This window comes from Rhododendron vialii, chromosome 5a, assembly GCF_030253575.1.
Source record: "Rhododendron vialii isolate Sample 1 chromosome 5a, ASM3025357v1".
In the NCBI taxonomy this organism is placed as follows: Eukaryota; Viridiplantae; Streptophyta; class Magnoliopsida; order Ericales; family Ericaceae; genus Rhododendron; species Rhododendron vialii.
Window position 1 is genome coordinate 37363676 of NC_080561.1, and position 7755 is coordinate 37371430.

Genomic DNA, 7755 nt, shown 5'->3' on the forward strand with positions numbered 1-7755 from the left:
ATGTTTATCCATATCTAGTGAATCTAAATCATATCAAGATCAAATCTATCCATATCTAAGTGGATTTAGTAAGAGATTTAGTTATTAATGAAAAGATATCCTATGGGATTTAGTCATTAATGAAATGATATGATATGGATTCTTTCTTGCCTATATAAGGCATGGTTGAGTGGTTGTGTAAGTAAGTAGTATCCTAGCCAAAAAGAGAGAGATAGAGAACTCCTTTCAACACTTGGTCTATCTCTCATACTCTTTTCTTCCATCTTTGTTCTCTAAATAAAACTAGTTTGTGAGTTTTAATATGAATGTTAGAATCTTGGGCAAAGTGTAAGGGTATTCTTTTGTGGAGCTTTGGGTTCTCCTACTTATGCAGAGTAGGTCCGAACCATACGATAAATTATCGGACTGTTATATCCTGGAGGGGACAAATCAGAGATTTTCTACTGCACCGGTTTATTACCGTAGATGTCACGCCCCGGCCCGCAAACGGCACCCAAAGTGGGCCCGAGTCGGCGCGACCATGTGACATTTCACACAGAAGACCAAATCACACCTCACAACCTGTCAGAACTAAACACCCAATGGAAGACTTATCACCTTAACATAAAAATGAGTCAACGTATTGACCAACCAACTTTAACCTTGCACAACCAAGAAACAACATCTGCATTATAGCACTTTAAAAATTCTATACTTCAGCACATTCACCGACGACTTACTTACAACTTGAACAAACCAATTCATCATCAACCACCTAAAACAACTAGACCATTCACAACGTCCAAGGCTAACCTCAAATAGAACACCAACCATCGACCAAAAATAATTACAACCCATACAATTTAAAAACTTTAACTATCCTTAGCTACAACTCCTTACAAGTAAAGTTCTGTATCAGCTAAGGCACTCCACAACAACGTAACCAAAACCCCACCTGACGCTAGCAAAACACCTCAACACGACGACCGGTAGTGGACCCACTTTAAGCAACCTGCTACTTGGCAGACCAAAAAGGAAAGCCAGAGTGTGTGAGATATAAAAATGCTCAATATAATACCACAATACCAGAAGGAATGTCAACATAAATACACTTCACCAATGTAACTGAAATACTTGAATGTATACAACAGTTATAACCAATATATCCACCCAACTGAGCAATAATAATCAATGCACAATAATATGAATGTAATCACATCACGTGCAGTGACACGTCTGCCACATCCCATGTACCCAAGGTATTGTGTCTCGCACACCATATTCCCATTCATCGTTAATTAGACGACACGGCCCACGATATGGTGTGACTCACTCTAGAATTCTTAAGCGGGTACAATCAACACACCACAACATGCATATCAATAACTAAACCTCGGTTAGCATGATATATAACCTCCAAGCATACAAATCATCATGCGTGGATATCAATAGTTAAATCATCTGTTAGCATGATATACACCCACCACTATAGCAATATCTCATAAAAATAATCATATCAAAAGTTAACTATGATTAGTAAGATATCCACTCACTATCACAACAATATCTCATAAAAGATAATCACATCGAAAGCTAACTACGATTAGCAAGATATACACTCACCACCACAACAATATTTCATAAAAGATAACCATATCAAAAGCTAACTACAATTAGCAAGATATATACTCACCACCACAACAATATTATATTGAGGAGAACCATATCAAACACACTCACCTTTGTATCGACCGAGATACGCTAAACTTACGGTTTTGGCACCTCCCAATTGACTGGCTTGACAACTAACCACAAGTTAACCATATCAATTTATTGAACGCTTAAACGTCAAAACCAACTCCTAACAACAATCTATAACACTAAAAATAGATTAAAGATGCTTAACGCATACTAGCATGTCCATCTCAAAGGTTTAGAAGTGTTCCTAAACAAACGTAACACTCAAACACCATATAACCTCTACATTTGGTTTAAAATCTACGAACAGCCTGTCGTATTCTGCCTATAACTTATTATAGGGTTAAAACCAGATCACGAGACCATCACCATTAGAAAATAAACTTTCGGTACATTAATTTTGATATAAAATTTGTTAAAAAAGGAGTCCGAACGATAAAGTTATGTCCGTCCAAAGTTATACAATAATCTGTCCAAAATCATAGATTCTGCACGTCTATCAATTTCAAATCAAAAACTGATTTAACCTACTACAAACTAAGCCACAACCCTCACATATTCCGAAAGACATACGAGTCTAGTTTTAGAATCAAAAATCCGTGCTCAAACCCGATACTCGAGTTAAAAGATATGACCATTTTCCCAAAATGTGTCAGTGCAGCAAATACAAAATTCAGCAGGGACACACCAACTTGTAAAATCCTTCAAACTTAGACCATAAAACAAAATGACCTGAAATTTGGTAGAGATCATAACAACATCTCAAAGTTTATCTCTGATTTTTCTCAGATTTTTCACAATAAAAGAACCTGGTCAAAATCACCTCCAAACTCAGAAATTTTGTGCAACGAAGCACAATTTCCAGCAGAACAGTCTGTGTTCGAAAATTCATTAAAAATCGAATACTTAATACTTTTCAGTAATTCTAACCCCAAAATATCAACAATTTATCAATCTTTCAGACTCATAAGGACTCATAACCAAGAGGATAGTTTAATTATAAAAAAATTGATGAAAGACACAGCTCTGTAAGCTGTCTGCTAAAAAATAGGATCTTGAGCAAAGTTAGGTTTATGATTTTTATCTTTTTCTAAACTTTTCAGAAAATTCTGAAAATTTAACACGATATAATAGACGCACTAATGAACCTTCAGTAAAAATACCAGAAATTAACAAGCTTTCTAGGTACCTTGAATAATTTTGTGAAGAACAGCCCTGCACCTAGGTTTTTTTCCTTCTTCTCCTTCCCTCTCTCTCTCTCTCTCTCTCTCTCTCTACGTACAAGGGATACGAATGGGGAGAAATATCTCCCCCATGATATTTGTAAACCTATAAAGTAAATATCGTGTGCAAGCGAAACCAATTGCTAACTTATATTCCAACCACAAATCACACACAGGACCCTCGCAAGTTCTATTGTTTACGATTTAAACCATAATTCAATTAAAAGTAATTAAAATACCGAAATATCCGAGACGGGTATTACAGCAGAGGGCTTGAATCTCCTTAAAGAGAGCGAGATTTCCACGACTCAGCCTGTTAATTTGTCCATTGTAAAGTTTATTTTCGGTGTAAACTTTTGTAATATCACCAACACGTCGTCTTCCTCAGCAGTTGGTAAGCGACAACATTTGCAAATGTGGGTGAAGTCTATTATGGCGATTTCATGGACCAACAAAAATACAAGAAGAAGATTCCTTGGTTGTCGCCAGTACTGGGTAAGTTTTATTCAAGGCCTCTGTTGGAAATATAAATAATAAAGTTATTCCTCTCTCTAACACCTTAAACTTTTAGATGAGTTGGTGATTAATAATTTAATATGATATTAGAGTAGGTAGTAGATCTTGGGTTCAAAACTCACCGTCTATCTAATGATTAAAATTTACACGTTTGGCCCACTTATAGAGGACAGTCTGACTACATATGAGGAGACGTGTTGAGAATATAAATAATAAAGTTGTCTCTCTCTCTAACAACTTATGCTTTTATATGAGTTGGTAGTTAACAATCTAATAGCCTCTTTCTAAAGGTTAATCAATTCTTTGAGGGTTTTTTTTTTTCCATTTTTCTCCATTTGTAGGAAGGCAAAAAAAATGCAAATTTTTTGTTCGGGTTGATGATGAAATCTGTGAGCGTGGGAAGATTGTGATTCCTGCTCTAAGAGATAAAAACCTAGCGTACTAAAAGCGAAGCTGGAGGAGTATGATGCAATGGAGAGGAAGGTGAAACGGTTGGAGGGCATGGAGAGCAAGCTGAAAGAAGATAAGCAGAAGATGAAACTGCATGCAGCCGCAGAAACACATGAAGAAACCCATTATCAATGGCATTACAATACCTATATATTACCAGTTCTCAAAACATTGCCAGTTCACAAAAGAAACCCATTACCAGTTCACAAAACAAATCCAGTACCAGAATTCATAAAACGGATGTCGAAGCCTACTTTGGACCAATGACAGATTGTTGGGTACCAACTGGGATACTAAAAATCACTGAAGTCATGGATGTCCTTTGACAAGACATTGCTAACCCTTGATCTTTTCGACCATTTCTTCGGGCCTGAGGCGGCGGTCTTCCTTGTCGTGTTGGTACTGAGTCCAGCTGGTGCAGATGTGGTGTTGGTTGGAGCCTTGCGGACCTGCGGTTGGGTCACAGTTGATGTCACAATGCTCGAAGGCGGTTTTGTCACTCTTGCTGGAATGGGGATTTGTGTATGGGCTACCTTTGATGTCACATTGCTGGTTCCAAAGAGTGTCGCCGCGGTCCAGATGTTTGGATTGACTAAATCCGATCCTAAACTTGTTACTCACTTACTATTAAGTCATAGAAAATAAAAAGGTATTATAAGTATAAATAAATAAAGAGATTTTTGCCTCTAAGTATAGAAAAGTAACACTTAATTTCCATTACGAAGAAATGGAATACTTAGGCTCCGTTCCGGAAACCTTATTAAAAAATAAGTACTTATTTTGCCACTTCTCATTCAAAAAATAAGAATGGTCATTCCACAAAACCCAAATAAAAAGTTCCTTTCACATTTTCAAACTTAAAAATAATGTAAATGAAAAAAAAATTTCAATTTTTTTTGCACCGTATTAAAGATCTCAATGAGATCTATCAAACAAGATTCATAATTGTAAGAAAATTATTTGCGTAAACACATGTTTTTTGAGCTTGAAGTTACCTTATACAAAAAATAAGACTGTTGCTATGATAATGGGGGCCGGCGGAGGGAAATCATACCGGCAGCCGCGCCAGGCCGTCTCCGACCACCGGACGGCCGATCCGAGCTGTCCAAAAATTCTAAAAAAAAAAAAACAAGGGGGCTTACGCGAAAATCAACGGCATCTGAGGTGTGTAGAGTGCTTGATCCGAGCACCCTTTTTCCGTGTATATATGATCAAGCACCCTACACGGAAAAGGGATGCTCGGATCAAGCACCCTACACACCTCGGATGTTGTTGATTCCCGCATTAGCCCCTTCGGTTTTTTTTTTAGAATTTTTGGATGGCTCAGATCGGCCATTCGGTGGCCGGAGACGGCCCGGCGCGGCCGTCAGTACGATTTCCCTCCCCGGTGCCCATTGATACCTATGTAAATTCTGAAAAAATAAGTACCACCTTCTTATTTTTTTGGAACAACCCTTATTATTGGACAAAAAATAAGTTCTTATTTGTTTTCTGGAACAGGCTCTTAATTACCACAAATCAGGTTACATTGAATTTTCATTTTTTTTTTTTTTGTAGAGGGTTGCCCAAGTCGGAATGAGAGGAGCTGTAGTGCACCCGCTGCACTACACCGCGTAGTGCGGCCGATCTGACCGTCCATCTCGGTGCAGACGGCTTGGATTAATCCGAGCTCTTACAAATGCTAGCCGTTCATTATTCGAATGAAAATTTGAACCGTTCACTACCGAGATGAACAACCGAATTAATCGTATTACACGTATAATACGGGATGCACTACAGCACCCCCGAATCCGGCCCAAGTCGAGGTCTTGTGAGACTTACCACGGAGCCTGCTCAGGTTCCAAGATGGGATGGATCATCTCTTTTACAACCTTTTTGACCCGCTTTTGGACCACAACTTGGACCAACAACTAAAGGGACTCTCCTGCCTGCCGAATCGCCACTTGGACCAACAACTAAAGCGACGCTCTTGCCTGCCGCAACCAAGCCTTTCGTTATCCACGTAGCCTTTTGTAGTCCAAAATGTTCCCACATAAGCCTCCCGTTATCCACGTAGGCTTCTTCCGTCTTCCGCCCGCTTGTTGATGGAAAGGGTAATATTGAAATATTGCGTCACAAACTAGAAGGATAAAATTAATTGAAACTAAAAATTTTACAAGGACCATTCAAGTTAATAAGCCATCATATATATGGCTATTTTGGTTAAATAATCTGTGAGGATTATTTTTTTGTCTTTATATTTTTCCCGCATTCGTTAGTTTGGCATCAAATTTTTTTTTTGGATTATTGATTAGTCTTAGGGAGAGAAATCTAAAAAGTAAAAAAATATGTTCCAAACTAATCCGTGAGGACTAGTTTTGCATCAAGTGTGTTTTGGATTATTCTTTTCTTTGTTCCAAAGTTTTGCATCAAGTGTGCTTTGGATTATTCTTTTCTTTGAAAATTTAAATTTAGATTTCTCTCCTTGAAAAACAAAACATCCAATGAAGGTTGGATGAGAAAAAGAGCTTAAATTGTAGTAATAGATTATAGCATCATAGAAGGAACATGAGTAACAGAAATGATTATGGAATTGTTTGTTTTTTCAAAAGCAAAAATTTTGTGAACGCAAACAATGACCAAAGATGGCCCTGCAGCAGTTCGATGTTACGAGTCCCACATGCATCTGAAGGCTGCAGAGCTATTTGTGATCGGTGTCTGTGTACGTGAGTGTTTATGAGAATTTATTTATTTCAAATTTTGAGATTCTAGCTTTTTAAAATTAGTTTGGAGTGTTTGTCGAAAAATTTAGATAACCAATTCTCGGATTCTACAGATTCTGAAAAGCTGGAAAATGAATGAAATTTTCAAAATTTCAAAGCAGAGTTTGGGTAGCTTTTGAAATTCTGCAAATTTTCAAAAAAAAGAATAAAATTCTCATCATCTTGTAACTACAACAAACAGGTTTCTCAACTTCTATCAAAATCTAAAATATAAAATCTATAGCAGAATCTGAAGCTAGAATATAAAATCAGAGCAAACACATGCTACTGCTCTTTCCATAGTTTATTCTCCCTCCCTCCCTGCATCTCTTTAATACATACAAGTACCCAAAAAACATTGTGCAGAATATTATTAGAACGAGAACTATCCAAGAGGCATCAAAAAACACAGAATGCTTATGCTCTACATTCCTATCAAACCATATCCCAGAGTTGATTACTTTTTGCTCTTTTTTTTTTTCTTTTTTAGTGCAATACCAACTTGTAAATTAAAGATATTCGATGAAAGAGATGTTTATATTTGGATTCCAAACTTCGTATAAAGGTGCTTTGATTCTAACATCAATCATAATTGAGCTCCCCGCAAGTAGACTGTGGGATTGAGCCCTTACGATAAGTTGAGGTATACTCAAGCTGGTCCAGACACCTGAGCATCAAAAATAAAAAATAAAAAATAAAAAAAATTCTAAAAGTGAAGTGTTCGAGAGAAAATCATTTTCCTTTTCTGTTTCGAAGGACAATTTTCATGGCTCAAAATGATTGTTATCGGTTAGTATGGGTGTGTTGTTGGACTTGAAGACTGGGGGAGTGATCAAGGGCGGACTAACATAGTGGCAAGGGGGTTCACTAACCCCACTCAATGCAAAATTTCTTTAGGAAATAATATAGTTTTTGCTGTATTTTTTTAAGTTTGCCCCATAGAATACAATGCCCCAAAACCTCAACCAAATTACAAACTTTACCCTCTTTCCATTCGTATCTTTTGCAGGCTCCAATCTTTCCATTTTCAATCACTTTTCCCTCTCTTTCAGGAAAAAGTTAATGGAGAACCCACACTTTGAAGTTTGAAGGAAGAATCTAAGGAAGCCTATGTAATTATTCCCACTTTCCATGCGTTTTTCTCTCTC